Here is a 22674-nt window from a genome sequence, read left to right as displayed (position 1 = left end):
CAGGGTTCTTTGTGGCTTCCTAACCCTTCCCTATTTGTAACTTCTTTCTTCTTGGAAATACACAACTCTCATTAATCACAATGCTTTGACTTTTGTGCACTCCTAGTTGACACATCAAATATGCACAAGCTCAGGATTACTGGAATATGCACCCATGAGAAACACATTTATCACCTATATCATATTTGCATACTGTTCTGTTTGTCTTATTTATATATAGGGATCTTTAGTGTTACAGTACTCATTTGTAGTCAAAATCTATTGTAACTTGAGTTGCCGCTTTTTAAAAATTTTTTAAAGATTTATTTATTTTTATTATAAAGTCAGATATACAGAGAGGAGGAGAGACAGAGAGGAAGATCTTCCGTCCGATGATTCACTCCCCAAGTGACCACAATGGCTGGTGCTACGCCAGTCCATAGCCAGGAGCCAGGAACCTCTTCCAGGTCTCCCACACGGGTGCAGGGTCCCAAAGCTTTGGGCCATCCTCGACTGCTTTCCCAGGCCACAAGCAGGGATCTGGATGGGAAGTGGAGCTGCCGGGATTAGAACTGGCGCCCATATGGCATCCCAGCACGTTCAAGGTCAGGACTTTAGCTGCTAGGCCACAGCGCCGTGCCCAACTTGGCTCTTTTTTAACTATTGAATTATATTTTTGGTTCCCCCAGCAGCCTGAGTGAATTTAGTGCATTGTGGGTGTATGATGTGGAATATTCTTTTCATTCTACATGTCAGACTACATAGTAAGGTGTATTCAGGGAAAGGCTACTCTTACATTGCCCACTCTACTCTTCTTATTCTCTTGTTTTGCCATTCTGGTTTCTTCCATCTTCTGTAGATGATCTCATTTTCTTGTGATTTATTATTTTTGTCTTACTTATGCATAAATGAGCATATACATGCATATGGTTTTAATATCCCACTTTTTCTTAAATAAACAGCATACTATCAATATACTTTTATTTGGCTATTGCTCACTTAATAATATATCCTAGAAAATCACTACTTGTTGGTTTATAGACTTTCCTCATTCCTTTTTTGACAGATACGTAGGAATCCATGCGTGGAAGAACAATTGCTTCTTTAGTCTTTCTTCCACATATGGACATTTAGATCTTTTCCAATATTTCACAATTGCCAATGATGTTGCAGTGAAGTTCTTGAACATGTAGACCTTCTTTTCTTTAGAAGTATACTTCAGGTTAGACTTCTAGGAAGAAATTCCTGAGTCAAACAATGAGCACATTTGTAGATTTGCCAGGCATTGCCAAAGATCACTCTAGAAAGGCTGAGTTAGTATGGTTTCCTATTTGTATTGTATATGAATGCCTAGTGAACATAGCTTCACCAAAAGGATGTGCCCTAATATTTTGCTGATTCAAAGGTAAAAAAAAAAACACCCAGTGTTGTTTAATTATAATTTTCTGATGATGATTTTCCATACATTTAAGGGCCATTTCACGTAATTTCTTTAGAATTGTCCATGAATGTGAAAACCAGCAGCAGCCGTGGCTAGAGACTTTTAAATCTGGGTCACGGCATGGGTTCTGTCTGTTGACTGAGTTCTGGAAACAGAAAGCAGAAATGCACATGCTATCCTAGCCATACTGATACATCCAGTGACGGGGGTACAGATACCCAGGCCTCCCACAGGCTGACCATGACCTCAGCCCCTCAGCCTGGTTGATGTGCTTAGTGGGGTCTGGGATCCAAAGGCTGTGGTTATTTTTAGGTCTCTTGTATCAATAGCTGCAATTTTTGCAAATGCTGAAGAGCCCGCCCTATGTTTGATGTAGACATCACACAGTTAACCATTAACATGGTCTCCCATGAGGATTCGGTCATCCCAGACCACTAGGGAAAGTCATTCAACTCACCGTTTGTGAAGGTCCAAGCAGGGGAATGACCTCAGGACTGATAATGCTGTGTTCCAGGTCACTGTGAATTTCTCTACCTCCCTGTTTACAAAAAGAAAGGGGGTTTTTGCTGAGTTTCACTGGAATTAATCATATTCAACAGCTCTTCCTTGTAAACAGCCAGCTCTACCTGGGGATTCATGCTTCAGGCATCATCCATGAGTATGCGGCTAGGACAGACATGGAGTTGGATTTGACCCACTGAGGCTAAACTGCTACTGGAGACAGCCTCTCTGCCCCTCTGCCTTTTCAACACTGGATCAGTTTCAACCACTCAGATTCCACTGCACTGTTCTCTGCTACATCTTGTCTTTAAATGGTCGAAGTCAAAAGCTTGCATTCTTGTTTAGTATCATCAGCAATCTCAGTCATCGAAGACCTTTTTTTTTTTTTTTTTGCTTATTGACTCAAGGGCTGGAAAGGATATAAGTCAATGCGAGCCTGTTAGATAGTCATATTTCCTCTCAATAGAAAAGACCTCACCAAGAGCTCTGCTTATTAGTTACAAGGGATTAAGGAAAATTGATTTCATCTACCTTGAACAGCTCGTAAATCTATCCTTAATTTAGAAAGAAGATAGGGAAAGGGAAAAGGAGCTAAGGGAAGTCTATTGCTGACTTCAGATGAAATTCAAGGTCTTGTTTGTATTAGCAGCTATTTTCTGGACATCTAAATCCATGATGTTCCAGTTAATGACCATGAACTATAAATTAATGTTCACTTTTTAACTGCAGCCTTGGTTAAGAAAGAGGTGTCAGTACTAGTCATCTCAAAGGTTCTTGGATTGTGTGACAGTTTCCCCAACTGTGATGTAAACAAAAATGTTTCATATCTCTCACTTATTGCACCACGTAGAATTCCAAGTGACTTTTCCATAGGAGCAGAAGAAGGAATTGGAAGCATATCAACCTAGAACATCTCATGGAAAACAACTTCTGTTAAGAGCCCATAGCATTACAAAATTGCTCAATACTAAGTGAAACAGGGAATCTATTTTGGAAGGATTTCCAGCTTGAGTGACAAGTTTACAAGCTCTGAAAATCTCTTATCAGGGCAATGGCTTAATCATTAATAGAAAAAACATGGGCTCCTTCTCATTCCGTAGTTCTCTCAGTGAACTTGGCCAGCCATTGTAAGATGGCTCAGTGCCCAACTAGCCACTCTGATAATTTTCTGGGTTTCATGCTGAAAACAATAACCTCAATTGACTCAAAAACTAAACATCTTAAAGCCCTATATACATAAATCCTGCTGAACACACATATACCCTCTCTTCTACATACACATGCATGCACTCCATACATGAGTAGCACCATTCTTCCCAGCAAAAGAATTCCTTTAGCTCTTTAATGGATCCTATTTCAGAACCACACCACATCATTCTTTGTGTTCTATGGCCTCAGGAAGTATCCCAAGCATTCTGGCAAGCCCTGTGACTTGGCTCACGCAGCTGGGAATAAAAGATCCCTTGAATACAGATGGCAGTGTTGCACTCCAGCAGCTGCCAGCCAAGGCAAGTGAGCATCGTACAGCTCATGTTTGTCCTGCTGGGTTTTTTTGTGCTGGGGGAAGACAAGAGAAATGTTCTTGCTGAGGCTTTCTTTTCATCTGATTTTGGGGATGGAACAGTTCTTTTGATGATTCTCTGCAGCAAATAGTACCTGACTTTGACTTCTCACTCAGGAACATACAAATTGCTATGCACGATTATTTCTGGATTTTTTTTTAAGTAAGGAATTTCAAAGATCACTTCCAATTCACATAGAGCCATCGCTTCTCAGCCTTTGAGACACTGTCATGCGCACTTCTCTATCACTGGAGACCAGAAAAGAACACTGGGAAAGGTCACTGGGATTAACTGGAGCTTGAGAAATTGAGTGGCTGTATTTGCAAGCCCAGGATGGAGCACAGTCCACTTTTCCATACAGAGAGTGCTTTGTTTCTGTTTTTAACTTTTTGTTAAGCCAAGGTAGACAAATTCTGAAGGCTCACAGAGAGGGTTGTTATTGAATTATAAACCCAAACTTCTATGAGTTTCATGGTTCTATCTCTCATTCTACTTCAATAGCCTGTGGCATGGAATAGCTTTCACATGGCATAATCACTCTCACCACAAAGCCTCTATAGAATTTTCTAGAAAGAAAGAATGAATATTGAGCTTCTGTTTCTTTCTTCTTGAGCTTTTGCTTTTTAAAAAGGCACACATTCTCAGGAAGTTAAGTGCCTGAGGAATAAGTGATGTAGACACAAAGCTCTTCTACCCTGGGTGGCGAGTATGAATCTAGACTCGGTCAGTGGTGATCAAGGGAAGATTGATCAGTTGCTTAGTTTCTGTAAAAATAATCCCTTCCCACTGACACTCGCTATTCAACACATCATAACACTGTCACAAAATCCCATGAGTGAAAGGGAACCTACAGACAAAGCAGTCAAAATCCCTCCCTTTATAAATGTCAAAAAGAAGACTGGGAAATGATATATGACTTGCCCAAGGTCATGGGATGGTGAAGTCGAGCCTGCAACTAAAGTCAAGGTTTCCTAGTTTCTAGCCCAGCACTTGGTTTCTGTAGAAGTCCTTAATACTGTATTGAATGTTAAATGGGAGAAATACAATTCTTCCAACTGCATGGCATGGCTTTCAATTCTCTCTCTCTTAGATTAAAAAAAAATCAAAGAAAGAGTTAGATAATATGTCTATATGATCAGCTTAGGTTAAAAAAATAGTTATAGCTCACCAGGTAAAATGACTTCTGAATGGCCAGCCTATATATTAAAATCGCTTGGAGAGTCTTGTGACCTCTTGCTACGTCACTGAATTTGGCAGCTGAAAACAGCACCATTTTATTAGTCCCTCAATTTGAGGGGTGGAAGTTTGAGCTAGGGCCAACCATACGACTATTCTGTTCCCCATTTTATCCGCTGGGGTTATTTGTTGGTGTTGAGCTGGCAGTTGGGTTGGTTTAGAGGATCCAAGAGGGCTTCTCCCAGATACCTTGGGTCTTGATAGCAACAACCTGAAGGCTGCATCACTTGGTCTCTCTCTCTCTCTCTGAATGGATATGGAAGACTTCAGACAGGGCAACCCAGGGCCTAAAAAATTGCTAGAAACTGCCATTCCTTTTAAAGACTAAGCACCTTCTTGCCTGATGTTGCTTCTGCCATTCTCTGTGGGCCAAGACAGTGACACAGCCCAGACCCCCAATGAAGAGAAACCCATCCCACCCCTCAGGGAAACAAGTAGCAAAGAGCAGCCAGCCTCAAGCTAACATTAATTCATGATACTATTTTTTTCTTCCATGCAAAACACACTTCTGCCACACTCCCCAGGGGCTTCATCTCATACAGCAACCAACTCTGGCTGAAACTCAGGATCTCAACTTCTAAAATCACGCCAGCTACCTAGGAGGCTCACCAGGTACAAATCTCTAAATACAGCTCTTCCCAACCTGAAAATCAGTTCAGTAATGAGCCAAATGATTGGTCCCTTATCACCAACATACAACATCCATAGTTAGATGACCACCACAGGTTCCCAAGTTGGGAGGAAGACAATGGAAGTCACCTGCCACAGTGAACCTGAGCCACATTGGGCACTTGGCTGCAGTTTCCTATTAGAGTCCCAATTCATGGGGGATGGAATAGAGCCTGGCCCTGGCAGCTGGTACCATCTGGTGCTGGCTTTTTGGTACAGGTTTGGAATGATTAACCTAGGGAGTTCACCTGGAACCTCTATTGTAAAAGAAAAAAATAAATAAATAAAAGACTTACTTGGAAAGTGTGTGTCCTAAAGTATGTTCTAATTTTTACTGTGTATCTTTTATAAAACATAAAATTCTTTCTTTTGATAAGACGTAATGAACTCAAGCCAGTTTTAGAATAAACATTCCCAGACTCCACAGAGATGGGACATTGGGAAGTCATTGTCACCTCCTCTGGAAGCCTTCCCTAATCATGTTGCCTCAGCAGCTCCGGAGAGAAGTAATGGAAGTTGCTAGAGTCAGCTTCTACGGCTGACACTTGAATCAGGTTACTTGCACATGGCCCCTGCACCCAGCAGCCATCTACCAATAATCCAGCAGCCTTGCTGCCTCCACTCCAATGGTTGCATCTCCTGGACCCGGCCTTCTGGCCAGGTGAGCACAGATCATCCAGGTGGGCACCTGTGTAGTGCAAGAATGGAGGGATGGGGCCCAGCGGCGTGGCCTAGCAGCTAAAGTCCTCACCTTGAAAGCCCAGGGATCCCATATGGGCGCCGGTTCTAATCCCGGCAGCTCCACTTCCCATCCAGCTCTCTGCTTGTGGCCTGGGAAACCAGTCGAGGACAGCCCAATGCATTGGGACACTGCGCCCGCGTGGGAGACCCGGAAGAGGTTCCAGGTTCCTGGCTTCGGATCGGCGCGCACCGGCCCGTTGCGGCTCACTTGGGGAGTGAATCATCGGATGGAAGATCTTCCTCTCTGTCTCTCCTCCTCTGTGTATATCTGGCTGTAATAAAATGAATAAATCTTTAAAAAAAAAAAAAGAATGGAGGGATGGCAAGAAGCCCCGAGTGAGGCAAGCTCCCAGACACCCAGAACTCCCTTGGCTTCTCTGCAGGAGAGTTCTGCAGCCTGTGAGCACACCTGCATCCTTCTCTTTCATCCTGTAGAGACCAAAGAGGTGCTGTGACTGAGTGCTCACTCACCCAAGTGGGGGAAGCTGGTTGGGGAAACCCCGAGCTGCCCCACAACTTCTGGGTCATCACCCAGGTGGTGGGAGGGATGGCATGGTCCATGATGAGGACTGAGATCCAGTTTCCAGGGCCTGCCAGGTCTATAACCTCAAAAAAGGCCCTGTGGTGCTGTTTCCTCCCATGAACCAGGGGCTGAAAGACCCTGTCCACCCTGCCAGGAGCACTGGCCAGGGGCTGACTCAGTTGTTTACATCAAGGCAAGAGGCCATGTGAGCTCCCCCCACACACCCATTTGCCTAGGCGAGGAACCTAAGGGATGTGCATGGTCATGGCCAATAAGAACTCAGGAGACCAGAGGTCTGACCCCAGGGGTATTCCTGATCCCAAACCTGGCCATGGCTCAGGGCTATGGGCTTCTCACTGCTTCTAGGTGAAGAGTTTCTCTTCTCAAGAAGTGCCACATCTCTTCCATCTGCCCTAGGTTGTTCTGAAGCCTTCTGTTGGGAGTGGACAGCTGGGTCTCATTCTCCTCTGGCCTCCAGGGTTTTATTTGCTATGGACAGCTCTGATGGGGTCGGGGATAGCTGGAGAAGGGGTTTAGATGAGTCTCCAGTGTAACAGTTAGTGCTCGAGTAATTGGGGTCCTGCCATCCATGTGCCAGATCTAGACTGAGTCCCTGGTTTCAGCCAGCCATCTTGGCTGTTGCAATCATTTGATGAGTGATCTAGTGAATGGTGTGCTTTCTCTGTCTATCTGTCATCTGTGTTTCTCTGCTTCTCTATGCCTCTCAAATAAACAATTATTAAATGGATTTTTGAAAAAGAAGGTAGAGTGGCAGACGTTGTGGTGCAGTGAGTTAAGCTGCCTCTTAGGATGAATGCATCCCATAAAGGAGTGCTGGTTCAACTCTCAGTTGCTGTGCTTCCTCTCCAGCTTCCTGCTAAAGCAGCTTGGAAAGCAGCAGATAATGGCTCAAGTGTTTGGGCCCCTGCCACCCAGGTGGGAGACCTGGGCGGAGTTCAGGGTTCTTGACCTCAGCCTGGTCCAGTCTTTGCTGTTGTAGGTATTTGGAAGATTTTTCTTTTAGTCTTTCTTTTTGTTTCTGTGTCCCTCTGTCACTTTTCTTTCAAACTGAAAAATAAATAACCCAACACTTAAAAATATAAGAAATAAAATAGATACTTGAAAAAGAAAATAAAAAAGAATAAGCCCCACATCATCATATCATTCCTATGCCACTAAGTGTTCAGATCTGTTGGATTTACTTCTTGGTAACATTCCAACTATATTTTGTGTTTTTGAAGAATGTGCCCCAATATGCACTCAGTGTGCACTGGTAGATGTTGAGTAACAAATTCTTTAGGGACTAAAAATGTTTGACTCTGTGGGTACCAATTTCTTTGACACAGAAAGAGTCTGAGTAGCCCTTATGAGAAAGGCTTAGGACCGAATTGTTTCAGATTTTTCAAGTTTTGTGAAGACAGTATGATATCTTGGGGGATCAGACATATATTTGCTTTTTACATACCTTACACACACAGGCTGAGGTAGTTGTCTACATTATATAGTGTGCTGTTTCAACTGCAACCTGTCACAAGAGTGCAAGTGTGGAATTCTCCATTGGTAGCCTGTCACTACCCAAAAAAAGTTTCACATTTTGGTGTATTTCCAATTTTGAAGTTTTGGATTAGGGATGCCCAACTTGTATTTCCTACCACAACTGACCTCAGTCGCAACATAACATCCAAACGTGAAAACTCACTGTACACACACACTCGCAGCTTACAGGATAGTTTGCACTCACAACTGATACAAAGAGCAAACCACAGTCACAGTGCAGAACAGGAGCTTTGATGTAAGACCACCTAAGGCAAAATTCTAATTCTACAATGTATGCCAAGGTGAGATGCCTGAATGGCTTACTTTCTATTTCAATTTTTGCATATGTCAAATGAGGATTTTAATCATAGTAATGCTATATGGGGTGAGCTTTCCCCTGCTTTTCATTCTGGTATCCTCAACCTACTACAAATGTCCCACTTTTGTAGCTTGTTTGCTTTCCTCTTGGGCCTGTGAGTTCCAGGAAACCAATCATTGTTTTCTACTGGGGACCCATATCGCCAGGAATGTGAGGAGTGGTCAGCAGATAGATAAGTGTCCAATAACCACATGGTGACCAAATAAAGGAATAGATGTGCCCCACTCTCACTTTGTGTACCCATGGTAGCCACAAGTAGGTCATGACACTTGGATGGGAGATGATGAATAATTTGAGAAAAAGTGATGCTAGAGAGCCCTCCTGGAATTACTCCATAAAAGAAACCCACTTTCCACCACCCCATCTGCTCTGCTAAGAAAGGGTGCTGAGCCTCAAGCAGAAAAAAAGGAAGAGACAAACCCAGGCCCTTTAAAGCAATCACTTCCCTCATTTAAAAAGATTCATGTTTTGTAATTTCAACAGGACTTAGATCCTAATTTCTGAGGAAGAAAAAAGAAAATTGAAGGAAAACTGGTAACAGTTCCATTTCCCAGTAGGCTAATTTTAATCCATTTCCAATTTTCTAGCAGGCATTTTGTTCTCAGCTGCAATTGCTCTGTCACCTTTAAGCTAAGAGAGTGAGTGAACAGAGCAGACAGGAAACCTGGAGGAAGACCTAGTCCTTCCATGAAATCAGCCTCAGAGCCAGGAACCTCGGAGCTGGGGGCTTCAGAGCTGGAGGGCCTTGCTGTAGATTCAGGGTCCAAAGAAGGAGGCAACAGCAAAACCCTCAGATTCAGGAAAGAAGTTCCCCTGCATGGGAGCCCACTCCATATACTACGTGTGAGCCCATTCCACATATCAGATGTGAGCCAACCCCACATGCCAGGTGCAAGCCCACTCACTCCGCATGAGCCCACTCTACACACTGCTCTCACCCCTACTTATCTTGTACCCTCCTAGGACCTCTTGTTCTACTTGGGGTAGCTGAGTTCCACTGGAGGTTAAATGAGGGGTCTTAAAAACCTTCATGGAAATATATATTATGGAAAAATATACATGGATTTCAACACTTTTATGTATAAATAAACTCATATTTTTAGTTTTATTATCCCACAATTGTTTGTATATCATGTTTGTACTCATAGGTCAATAGAGATCTCACTTGCTAAAGGGATTTTTTTTTAATTTTGGAAGACAGAGAGATAGCTGTCATCCATCTGCTAGTTCATTTTCCAAATACCACCCAAGAGCCAGAGCTGGGCCAGGCTAAATCCAAGGCCAAGAACTCAATCTGAGTCTTCCACGAGAGCAGCAGAGACTCAGCCAACTGAGCCATCACCAAATGTCTCATTTAGTATACATTAGCATGAAGCTGGAAATGGGAGCAGAACTGGGACCCAAAGCCAGCCACCCCCAGGAGTGTAAGCATCCCAAGTGGTGTCTTTATCACTAGACCTATTACTGATTTCAGTAGTTTTCACTATTAAATGACTGAATTAGAATTTTCTAAACATTGAGTCAAGTGCCAAGAGTATGATGTTCTCACTATGGAGGAGTTTGCTACCCACTTAGGAAAATAGCATATATATAAGGGAGTTTCAAAACATTCACGGAAAACTGAATTCAGTGGTGATGTCCATTTCCCATGAACATTGTGAAGCTTCCTTATTTATAAATGACCACAGCATAAGGCAAAAACCGTTGTGCTTGACTACAGAGAAAAACCAGAGAGCTCTAAGAGCAGGGGCTAATTCTAGTGAGAGGGGAGGTGGGGTAGGAATGGCTAGGGGTGGGAATCCCGCATTCAAAATGCAGTGTAACTAGGTGGAGGTGTGGGAGGGGAAAAGGGCAGGGAGTACAGAATTGAAAAATACTAAACTACATAAGTCAAAGGTGTTTGAATTTGAACAGCAATCATTGTGTGGGCCCGGCGGCGTGGCCTAGCGGCTAGAGTCCTCGCCTTGAAAGCCCCGAGATCCCATATGGGCACCGGTTCTAATCCCGGCAGCTCCACTTCCCATCCAGCTCCCTGCTTGTGGCCTGGGAAAGCAGTTGAGGACAGCCCAATGCATTGGGACACTGCACCCGCGTGGGAGACCCGGAAGAGGTTCCAGGTTCCCGGCTTCGGATCGGCGCGCATCGGCCCGTTGCGGCTCACTTGGGGAGTGAATCATCGGACGGAAGATCTTCCTCTCTGTCTCTCCTCTGTGTATATCTGGCTGTAATAAAATGAATAAATCTTTAAAAAAAGAAAAAAAAAGAAAAGAAAAGCAATCATTGTGGTAACCACATCAAGCAAAGGCATCAAGTGGTGGTAGTGACAAGGAAAGCAGAAAGAAAGGATAAAATGGGACACTCGCAAGGGAGCTAGTGGGATAATCCAGAAATGATGGCCTGATTTAAGCAAGACTGTTAATAGGCTTGGGAGTGGATTTGGGAGCCAGAGAGTCTAAAGTCCATGTGACTTTGAGGTTCAGGAGCCAAGTAGCAGGAAAACCCATCCCATTCCCTAACCATCTCTGAGCCGTCGTTGTGCGCCAAGCACAGCATTCAGTATTCAGGGAAGATAGCCTTAGTCCTTCCTGATGGGACACACCCATCAGGAGGCTAGGGACAAGTGAAAGATAAACAGTCACAGGTAGTGGAAACTGTCCCAGTGGAAAGCCACAAGAGGAGGGAGTGACTCAAGCAGGGGCGGGCGGCACTCTTGGGCAGAGCCTCCTTGCAGGGGACACTCTGGCGAGTCTGGTAGGAGGAGGGGGAGGTCACAGCCCTGCATGGGGCTGGAGCAAGAGGACAAGGAGCAGGTACGGGCACCTTGGATGAGGAGGCAGCTCCACTCCTGAGAGGGGGTGATGACAGTATGGAGCAAGGCCATCAGAAATAAGAAGGGGAGCTTTGGATGTACTGTAGATGAGGGTCCACAGCACCCACCCCCCAAGTAAATCAAGGCAGTGGTTGGCAACTGCTAAGTGGAGGACCCAAGCTGGAAAGGGCAGCTCACCTGGTAGGGCACACAGCACATTGGGTGCAGACAGCCAAGGGCAGAGATAGAAGCTGCACAGACACTGCACAGAAACCAAGGATCTAGGTGTGTGTAAGGTCAGCCCAGAAACCCTTGGTGGTCCCGGACACACCCTGTGAGGGAGGAGCAGAGCCAAAGTGATGGAGAATAGGGAGCTGAAGACTGCAGACCAAGAGAAGATTTCCAGGGCTGAGAGAGAGAGAACAAGCGCAAGCCAAGGAGCAAGGAGTGAACTCTGAGGACAGCATCCAGGTCATCTAGATCACATCCAGGGCCCAAGAGCATGGGCAGCATTGCCGGATGCCAGCAAGCACAGTGGCTGGAGCTTCAGGAACCAAGAGGAGGAAGAGGTTATGAAATGATACTGTCTGGACTGCAGCGTTCACAGGTGGCACTGGAGGTCAGGGACTCTGAGCCAAATTCCCCTCTTCTGGGCTTTGCATGTGAGCTTGTTCTGGGATCTATTTGATAAAAATGGGTGCCTCAGTCCTTGAATCAAAGCATCTGGGTGCACAGCCTGTACTTTCCATTACACCTCAGTCCTAGATAAGGTTCTCTCCGCTCAGGCAATTCAGGTCAAGGGTGTGAATTCCAGTGTAGCATCTTGCCACACTTTCCATTCATTTATATTGTTGGTAAATTTCTCTAAAATCCTTAATAAGGGACCAGCATAGTGGCGATGCAGAATAATCTTCCACTTGCACAGCCAGCATCCCCTATGGGCACTGGTTCATGTTCTGGCTGCACCATTTTCAATCCAGCTCCCTGCTAAGGGCCTAGGAAAGCAGCATAGGATGGCCCAAAGCCTTGGGACCCTGCACCCATGTCACAGACCTAGAAGAAGCTATATGATTTTCAAGTAAAATAAACAAATAATAAAACACACACACGGAAACAACTCCTTTAACCATTTGGTTTATCTGTATCCACAAGGAGACTTTCAGGCCACTTTCTGCTCCCCACTAATGTTCTACTTCTGCATTTCTCCTGCACCCCAGCCATTGGTTTTCATCTTTCATTTCCTCTGCTACCTATTGTTCTTTCACATCTCCCAGGATGATGAAGAGAATGCCTGATGGTTTCCTTTGGTGTTTCGCCTTTGAGAAACTCAACACCATGCAGCTCTCACCTAATCCAATACTGCCAAGTTTGGCAATTATCTAAATCACATGATACAGAACTCATCCAGACACACCTGATGCTAACGTCTGTCACTCCGGTTCAGCAAGTGCTTTCACTGACTGGGTTGTCAGTATTCTGTTCTCAGTGGTTTTACATTTTATTTTTTACATTTCCCTAGGTCAAGCCCTAGAGTTTGATGCATTTTCACCCAGAGGAACATGCCAGTCCTCCAGAGAGAGGACGCAAGGCTAGATGGACAGGACGCCAGTGAGGCTGGAGGTCTCGCTGCTGGTGGAAAAGAAAAGGTGATATGCCGAGGACCAGGAAATGGGGCAGATGGATGAACCACAGAGCTCTCTGAGAAGACAGCAGGAGGAGGGCATGTCTACACCATCCTGGGCAGAGGAGTTTAATCCCTGGAGGGGTGTCCATTCAAGGGGGAGGTGGAGCAGCCAGGAAGTTGTCCTAATTAGAAACCATTATGCTCAGTGAAGTGAACCAGTCAAAAAAAAAAAAAAAAAAAAAAAACAAGTATCATGTTCTAAAACAACCTTCAAAATAAATAGCTGTATAGGTAAACTTGTATATAGGTATATTCTCAGAGATGAACTGTATAATGGAGACAAATATACCAGGAAGTGAAGATATGTTGCAGTATGCATGTCTACTCCAGAATAAAAGGAGGACTCCCAATGAAACAACTAAATATACATTGATAATAAGATATTAGATTATCTACCTTTGCCTATACCTACAATGCCATGACACACTTAAATAGCAGAATGTTAAACTTGTAACTGTTACTAAAGGACCATGCTACTGTGATAATGTGAGGGAGGGAATAGGGGAAAATGGGGAAGGAGGTTAGGGAGGTTAGGGAGGAAAATAATAATCATAATAATTTTTAAAACAATGCAGATGTAGATACACAGAACTATAAAAATAATTTTACAAATTATTATTATTATTATTATTATTATTATTATTATTATTATTTTGCTGCCAGAGCTCTAGAGACAGTCAGCTTCTCCTAGTCCTCAAGCCCCACATCCTTGGATCCCAGTATTTTATTTTATTTATTATTTATTTTATTTTTACACTTGAGCCAGATGGCCCTTGCTAGGCACTTTCACTTAAAACCTTGCACAATGTAGCCACTGTCCGGCCCAAACAGCATGCATGTATTATACTAAAAGTCTTTGATTCCGTTTCATTCATAGAATGTTGAATAGACCTAGTATATGCCTTCCCAGTTATCAGCTATAGTATTTTCCCCAAACATTTTTCCATTGCAAATCATGAATCTCCATGCCACTAGCCTTTAAAAACGATATTGTATTTGAAAGGCAGAGTTACAGCAGACAGAGGGAGACAGAGGAGAGGTTGTCCATCCGCTGGTTCATGGTCTAGATGGCCACAACGACCAGAATTGGACCAAGACAAGCCAGGAGCCAGGATCTTCTTCCGGGTTTTCCATACTGCTGGCAGGGATCCAAGGACTGTTTCCCAGGTGCATTACCAGGAAGCTGCATGGGAAATGCAGTGGCTGGGACTTGAACCAGGACCAATAATATATGGGATGCTGGCTTCAGGCAGCTGCTTAACTCATTAATGCCAACCCTCTTCTATCCTTTAATATCAGCTGCTTGTCTGCCTGCTCCCCAACTACTAGGTTGGTTCAATAGCATAGTTTGGCGTTTTGTTATTGTAGCTTTCTATTTCCCTTGAATTTCTTTCATTATTCACAAGAGCTGCTGTGACATTAGCAGCTTAGTCACTCTGCATAACAGAAGTTTACTCCTCTCTGGTACAGTGGCCAGTCAGCAGAAGGGTTCTGCTCCTGGTGGTTATTCAGAGACTGGTAGTTAAAGGAGCCCCGCCATTTCACTGTGATTTCTAAGGCTGCCTTGGGCACTGGCCTGCAGACCACAGAGCGAAGAGATGATGCCAGGGCAGGGACCCTCCTACTTCACTTTGATTGCACTTCCTAAGCCAGAGCTCAATCACAGGGCCACACCTAACCACAGAGGAGGGAGTTACACAGCCACACCTACCAACGAGAGACCCTCCGGGCCCAGAAAGAAAACCAGTGGGCTTAGAGATGGCAAAACAGAAGCTGATCTCATCCTACAAGTTCCACAGATTTCATGTATAGACAAACAAAAATAGAAAAAAAAACTTTCTATGTTCACTAGGACAGACTTGAGCAAAAAACAAGGAACACAGAACAGTTAAAAATAACAAGAAGATTATATATATAGTGAAAAATACACCCAAGAAGAGAAAGCAGGGTGGCATTATGTCAGTATTACATGAAAGGTAAAGCAATTGACATTAAGTAAAAAATAAATACTGAAGGAAATGAACTATATCAAACTATAAAGTAACAATTGGAAGTGTAAGAGACCAGACCATCAGGTGCAGTTTGCTAGTGAAGACTTTAGCAGACTACTTTTTAGTTTCTGATAGGTCAGAACCGAAAAATAAGCATACAGAGCACTTAAATAACACATATTTAGGCTCCTTTAAAATGTTTTACCTTTGTATTGAGGATGCACTTCCTTCTTAGCATATATAGATGTGTACACTCTCCTCGGCCACAAAGAAAAAGTCCTGCCCCCAACGTGCCAGCTGTGCAGGGCACATATTCTAACAATGCTGATATAAACTCGGAAATGCCCATACATACACAAATCTGCAACTAAAAGATCTACCCTTTTAGTAGCTTGTGGGGGCTAAGCAATCAAAACAACAGTGCAACCTCTATTAGTTTTCAGAGAATCAAGACTCAGGCAAAACTGTGAGTGGATGAATGGGTAGATAGACTTGTAAGGGCACCCAGAGTATCACAGAAGAGAAATCTAGAGGAGAGAATCAAGATGGCGGCATAAGGTAAGGACACGTTTAAACGGACAGAGAAACATTTAATCCGGATGAAGCAGAGAGGACACATTTCAGGAAATAGGAGAGGACAGAACAATAGCAGAAGGGTACCTGGAGACTGACAGACACAGGAAAGCAGCGGACACAACGGTATGGTGTTGCAGTGACTGATACTCCAGCAGCATTCAGCTAATGGCCATCTGAACTCCACCAGCAGCCAGAACTCCACCAGCAACCAGGTGGGAACGGACTTTCATTGGGAGCTCCCAGAGGTGAACCCAGACAAAGAACTGCCCATCCTGCTGGTCTGTTTGATTTGACCAGAAGCAGAGACAGAGCGACAGGTCCCGGGTGAGAAATGCAGGAACAGGGTGGAGTTCACAACCCAGTATGCCTCCCAGAGTCATATGTGGCACCATTTTGTTTAAGGAGGCAAGAGCTATGGGGCAGGACTGTGCATGCATGGAGTTGAGAGTGAACTCATTTCTGATTTAGTGAACTGCAACAATGTGGCATCCTACAGGTTCCACCCAAGACGGACAGCAGATCAAGAACTCTAGTAGTGGCACATCAAGAGCCATTTCTTACAGTGTGGCAAAGAATTTAAGACTACAGTGGACAACAGTGAGCTGCGCATGCACTGAGTTCAACAAGAACTCACTGAGCTCAGCAAGAACTCACTGAGCTCAGTGCATTGCACTGGTCCCACAGGAAAATAATATTGACTGTGGCATCGAACGGGTCAAAATAAGTCCGTGTAGCCCTCAGACCTAATGGCCAACAGGTTCTGGCAAGATCAGCACCAACAGCAACCTACCTATATAGGACACTCGGTGTCCCCTTAATCCAGGAACATATTCCAACTAGAAGTGGGAGAAAGGTTGTACAGACATCGGTGCAGCCTCAGCATCGTATCACAGGAGGTGGAGACTGGTGAGCCAGGAGCTGGGGCTATGGAGACCATGGCAGAAGTCTAACATAAGAACCCAGACCTGGAACTTGCTGGAGGGAGTGGCACAAGTGACTGCAAACAAAGAGCCATGTACCAACTGCAATAAGTAAAATCAAACTGTAGACCTGTGGGTGGCACAGCTTAGAAACCTGCCCCAAGGAGAAGAATCTAATAAACAGAAGTACAATGTTACCAAGAATAAAAGAAGAGACAGAGGCACAATGAATATTACTGAAGACTCTCCTGCAAAGGAGCAAAACCCTATGTCAACCTCAGAGTTCACTGCGGAAGACATCATCAAATTGGAGGATACAGAATTCAAAACACTTGTTATAAAACTTATCAACAATGAGAAGCACATAAAGCATGCATTCAAGGAATTCAAGGAATATGTCACACTGGAAATGAATCAAATGAAAACTGAAATATCAGAAATGAAGAAAGAATACAATGGAGCAAATTAAAAGTACAGTGGAGAGTCTCCAAAATAGAATGAAGCAAGCAGAAGAAAGAATCTCACAATTGGAAGATATTTCCTGTCATCAGGGAGAAGCAAACAAAAAGCTGGAAGCAGAGCTGGATCAGGCAAAAAAAGTATTCAAGAATTGAAAGACACTATTAAGAGGCCTAATGTAAGAGTTATTGGAGTCCCAGAAGGTGCAGAAAGAGAAGCTGAGTTTGCAAGTGTATTTAATGAAATAATAAGGAAAATCTTCCCTAATCTGGAGAAAGAATTGGGAAACCAGATCCAGGAGGGACACAGACTCCCAACAGGCCTGACCAAAAGCGATCTTCACCACGACACATGATTATCAAGCTCTCTTCAATTGGACATAAGGAAATGATCCTTAAATGTGCACGTGAAAAAAATCAATTGACATTTAAAGGAATGCCAATTAAACTCACAGGAGATATCTAACAGGAAACTACAGTCAAGAAGAGAATGAAGTGACATATTTCAGATTCTAAAAGAAAAAAACTGTCAATCCAGGATAATGTACACAGTAAAGCTTTCTTTTGTCTTTGAAAATGAAATAAAATTCTTCCAAAGTAAAAGGTTAAAAGAATTTGCCTCTTCCAAACCTGCCCTACACTTGATATTTAAAGATGTTATTTTGACAGAGAAAAGGAATAGGGCCCACCAAAACCAAAGGCAAATGTGAAGAACATCCCAGTAAAATGACAACAGAAGACTAAACCAATGAACAACCCATTCCTAAAATGACAGGACCAAATTACCACCCATTCATATTAACCCTGAAAGTAAATGGCTTAAATTCATCAATCAAAGATCATAGATCAGTAGACAGGATTAAAAAACAAAACCCATATATTTGTTGCCTACAGGAAACATATCTCACCAACAAAGATCATTGGAAAGTATATCTCAAGGACTTTGATTTTTTTCCTTTAGTTTCATCTCTTTAAAACACTTTCTTCTGACTAAATTATTCATTGACTCATAGATCATACAGTAGCATCATTTTCTTCAAGAAGGTTCTTGATTTTCTTTTTCATTTCTTCAATGACACATTAGTTATTCAGTAGCATGTTATTTAACTTCATGGCATTGTAAATTTCTATTTTTCTTCCTGTTGCTGATTTTGTATTGTGGCTTTTCATTTAAGGGGATGTACAGTAACTGTGTAATGGAGATTATCATATTCAAATGTGAGGATACAATACAGCATGCATCTCTACTTCCAGCCAAAGATGGACTCCCAATGAAACTCTTTACTATATCTTGATACTACGATGCTGGACTTTCTGCCATTGTCCATGCCCGCAATGATGGACATATGATTGTGTATGAAGAACTATACTATAGTAATGATATAGGGGAACTCAGTGAAGGGGGAACAAATTGGAGAGGGGATAAAGAAAATCCCATGATCTATGGAACTGTATCATAAAAGTATAATAATAAAAAGGTAAAAAAAAAAAAAAAATAAAGAAAGAAAGAAAGAAAGAAGGAAATCTAGCACTAAGAATCACAGCAGAAGTGGGCCACCCCCAGCGCATGAGGAGTAACTTGAGCTTGGGCCAGGAGCTGAGCCTGTGGAGTTTGTTCCAGGTCTCACCCATTAACTGACTACTCCTATCTGCATCCCCCGCATTGGTCTTCCTCCATCTCCTGTCCCTGTGTCATAGTTCTGCTTTCTGCTAAACGAGTCTTACACTTGGTCCTTTACGACCCCTCCTGTCTTGCACTATGAGATGACATTTTAAATTCTGCTCCTCCAACAAGCTGCCTCTCCTCCTGGGAATTACTTAAGATGAGGAATCCAAGAGCTAGCCTGGGGACTGGCTGCTGCTGACCCTCTGTTTACCTCTTTTCAAATGGCAACAACTGGTGATAAGAGGGAACTAATGATATAAAATGTATTTAATAGCTGTTGTTTCGCAAGGACAGGGGTTGACTGCCTAGGCAGATTAGAGGCAGGGGAGGACTGGGAAGCAATAGTTGTTAAACACATGAAGAGCAGACGAACTTCAGTGTTCTCTTAGACGCTAAGTATACTGTCTGTCACACCAAGAAAATGTCATTCCGTTTCCTAAATTTCACATCTATGGACATAGAATGACTGCTATTCTCTCACACTGATGAATAATCAGATTCCAAAGGAGCATTACAGAGTAATTATGTTTTTGAAAAATGAAACTAGTGTTTATGTGTAAAAAAAAGTCTAACAAGATATATAATACTGGAAATATTTGACCACATTTTTTCCCTGGGTGGTGGGTTTGGGATCATTTTAATTTCTTCTGAGATCATTCTGAAGTGTCTACACATGTCTAACACTGAGCATACACTTTAAAACAACAATCAAGATAATAAAGCAATTAGGGGATGGGAATCTTAGAATGTGCATACCTTGCAACTTGGTAACAATCCACTTCAAAACACTTCTCTAAGAGAATAACTGCAGTTACACTTAAACATATTCTCATTTAAAAAGCTCAAAAACTTTTTTCCTTTCTAGAAAGAAAAACTAAACTTTTTGAGTGTTCACATTTTCTCAAGAAGGCTGACTGAAAAATGAACCTGCTGCTGCACAATTCCTTTGAAAATTCAGAAGCAGAAGTCAGCTGCAGATAAAGGGGAGATGGAAAACAGCATCCCCACTGGTCAGGAAAATGGAGCCAGTGATTGCTGGACTCCTTGCAAAGAAGAGATATTTCTTTCATATGCTACTATCAGTCATATCCCTCCAAACACCAGGTATTCCTAAGCTTTTTGTTATGAAAATTTGTTCCAGAACAGGATCTGAAACTAATTTGTACAAAAGCATAAAAAACAGATAGCCGCTTACCAAAGTCATGGTCCATTGGAACACTTAATCAGAATTTCTCCTTTCATCCAAGGAGTATCTTTAGGAAGTCTAACATGTGAGGCAAGTACGTTTTAACAGGCAAGCTAGATGATATGGTGCAGGGGGCGGGGAGGGCAGCTGGGGGGGTTGGGAGGGTGGCAAGGGGGTGGGTGGTGGTCTCAAGATTCAAAGGATGTCTTGGCACACTTTAACCCACTATCTAAGGTTCGGTCATCTGCATTTTAACAAGGGTCAAAGCCAAGCTAATGAGGTGAAGTTGATACTCATTTCTCACAACCTGGTGGGATAGAGGCCCTGAACAAGTCTCTGCTGGAAGCACCCACAAATTGAGTAAAATGCCTTTTAGCCTCTTTGCTCAATGATGAACCTTCTAAAAAGCAAGACATTCTGTGAGGGTACAAAATCTAATTCAAGTCAAAAAGCCAGAAGATAGGCCCTTAGGTCAGTCTTGGCGCCAAGAGATTTGTCAGTCCAGTTGGCACAGGGTATTTGCTTTCATGCTACAACGGATACTGGTGGAAAGAACAAAACTCCACATCCAGAAAATGAAAGCGCTCATAGGAGGGCCCCCTAAAAGCTTGCAAGGGCTCAGTTAAGGGCTGGCCTAGCAATACATCTGCCTCCATCCCTACAAAAGGTAAAACTATGGGAGAAAGAAATCCTCCCTTATATATTCTTAACCACTGCCAGATTTCATGTGCTTCATGTTTTCAAGGCATCTCAAAACCCTTCAGGTGTATTCATTTACAGTGTGGGGGGACTGGCAGTGGCCTGGAAGCCTGGCAGAAGCCAGCAAAACCCTTTCTGATGGAAACCAGTTTTGACTCATGTGCAAAAAGATGTCCAAGATAAGGGTTTCAGAATGTGAGACTGTACAAAAAATTCCCAAAATGACAGAAAACAAGCTCCTGCTAGAGAAAGCAAGAAAATGGGAATAGGCAGGTTCAAAGGTCACTTGGAATGTCTACATCACATCCAGTGTAGGAGTGCCTGGTTCAGTCTCTGTGCTTCCAAGCCAGTTTCCTGCTGATGTATCTGGGGAGCAGGAGGTGATGGTCCAGGCACTTGTTCCTGCCATTCACAAGGGAGACCAGGATGGAGTTCTGGCAGCCAGCTTCCACATGGTTCAGCCCTAACTGTTTCAGGCATTTGGTGAGTGAGCCAGCAGGTGGAAGATATTCTCTCTCTGTCTCTCTGTCTCTCTCTCTCTCTCTCCATCTTTCCAATAAGTATATCACCAAAAAGAAAAATGAAGAAATAAAGAACTAAAATCTGATACACAATATATAGGAACTGAAAGTTTTGGTCATACAATACAAAACATGTGTTTGAAGGAATAAAATGTAACCTTGAAAAGAGTAGTAGGAGAAAACAAAGGGGTTACAGAGAAAAAGCTTCCAGTATGGAAATGGAAATAAAAGGCAAGATGCTAGCAATAATATGAAGACAGTTGATCTGATAGATCTGAATAGAGAACTAATAAACTGAAAGAGAAATCTGAAGAAATTACCCAGAATTCAGCTCATGAAAACATATATAGAGACTTTAAATGGAAGTCAGTAGTTTTGGAAAATAGATGATGGCAATGCTAGCATAAATCCACGTGGAGCTCCTTGAGACAAGGATAAGAGGAGAAAAACTGGGGAGGAATCCATATTAGGGGGATAATAGCTGAGAATTTTCCAGTCCTAACAAAACACAGCAATGTGGAGCCTCAGGGTATCCAAAGAATGTCAGTAAAAGCAAGCCCCAAAAGCTTCACTGAACATCTTTAGACAAATTGCAGAACACTTGAGATATAAAGACGATATTAGCAGCACTTGCACTTTCTCCTTAAAGGAACAATAAAGGAAACACTGTGAACAATGAGTGGTATGCCCTGCATTATATAATTTGGACAGAGTTGGAAAAAAATCATTGAAATACTGTCAAAATATGCATGATGCATTTGTGGTAATTAATCAGATTAAATGGACTAGAAAGCACATCTGATGTTCTCTAGGAAAGCTATTAAGCTTGAGATCAACAATTAAAAAATAATTACAATACCTCCTTGTGTTTGGAAATTAAATATATTTCTATTAATGATCCTGGGTTAGAAAAAGAAAATCATAATGGAAATTTTAAAATATTTTAAGTGATTTTTTTTAAAAAATCTAATTACTAAATATAAAACTGCTATTATACTAGTATGAGAAAACTGGACAAATTCCTTTAAAATTATACATAGGAGAAATAGGAAACTTAATTACTTCAATAACCATTAATCTTCCCATAACTAAAATTCTAGAGTTAGATGCATTCACAAGAAAGTTTTGCCAAACACTCAAGAAACAAATGATTCCAATTGCAAAAACTAGTCCAGAATATTGAAAAAGAAAAAATATTTTTTCAGTTCATTTAGTGAAGCTTGAATTACCCTGCTATCCAATCCTGACAAAGACAGCATAAGAAAACCAAATCACACCTCAATCTTACTTATTAACATACTTGCAACATCCAATATGTGAATAAATCAATTACAACCAAAAAATATAATTAGAATAACTTGGTTTTTCCGAGGAATATTAAGTTGATTTAAAACTGAGAAACCAATGATACAATGTGATGAGTTATATTTACCTCATTATCAGAGCATATGGCTGGTACAAGGTCATGTAAACCATTAGAACAACAACATTCATTCTAACTGCCGTTAATGTGATTAACCACAAAGAAAATCCTGGGTCTGACACAGTGGACCCTGCACACACATGGGAGACCTGGAAGAGCTCCTGGCTCCTGGCT

At 42.6% G+C, this 22674-nt stretch overlaps 1 long non-coding RNA gene across 1 annotated transcript in view; it reads right to left on the bottom strand.

The window, feature by feature from the left end:
- Positions 1–649: 649 nt before the first annotated feature.
- Positions 650–22674, bottom strand: part of LOC131480470 (uncharacterized) — a 43495-nt gene continuing 21470 nt past the window's right edge. The window contains exons 2-3 of the long non-coding RNA XR_009245558.1: positions 1878–1958; positions 650–1224 (exon numbers count right to left, since the gene is read on the bottom strand). This is a non-coding gene — a long non-coding RNA (uncharacterized LOC131480470). The remainder of the gene's footprint in view (positions 1225–1877; positions 1959–22674) is intronic.

This window comes from Ochotona princeps, chromosome 6, assembly GCF_030435755.1.
Source record: "Ochotona princeps isolate mOchPri1 chromosome 6, mOchPri1.hap1, whole genome shotgun sequence".
Lineage (NCBI taxonomy): Eukaryota > Metazoa > Chordata > Mammalia > Lagomorpha > Ochotonidae > Ochotona > Ochotona princeps.
The sequence above is the reverse complement of the archived record's forward strand: the minus strand, read 5'-3'. Positions and strand labels throughout refer to the sequence as shown.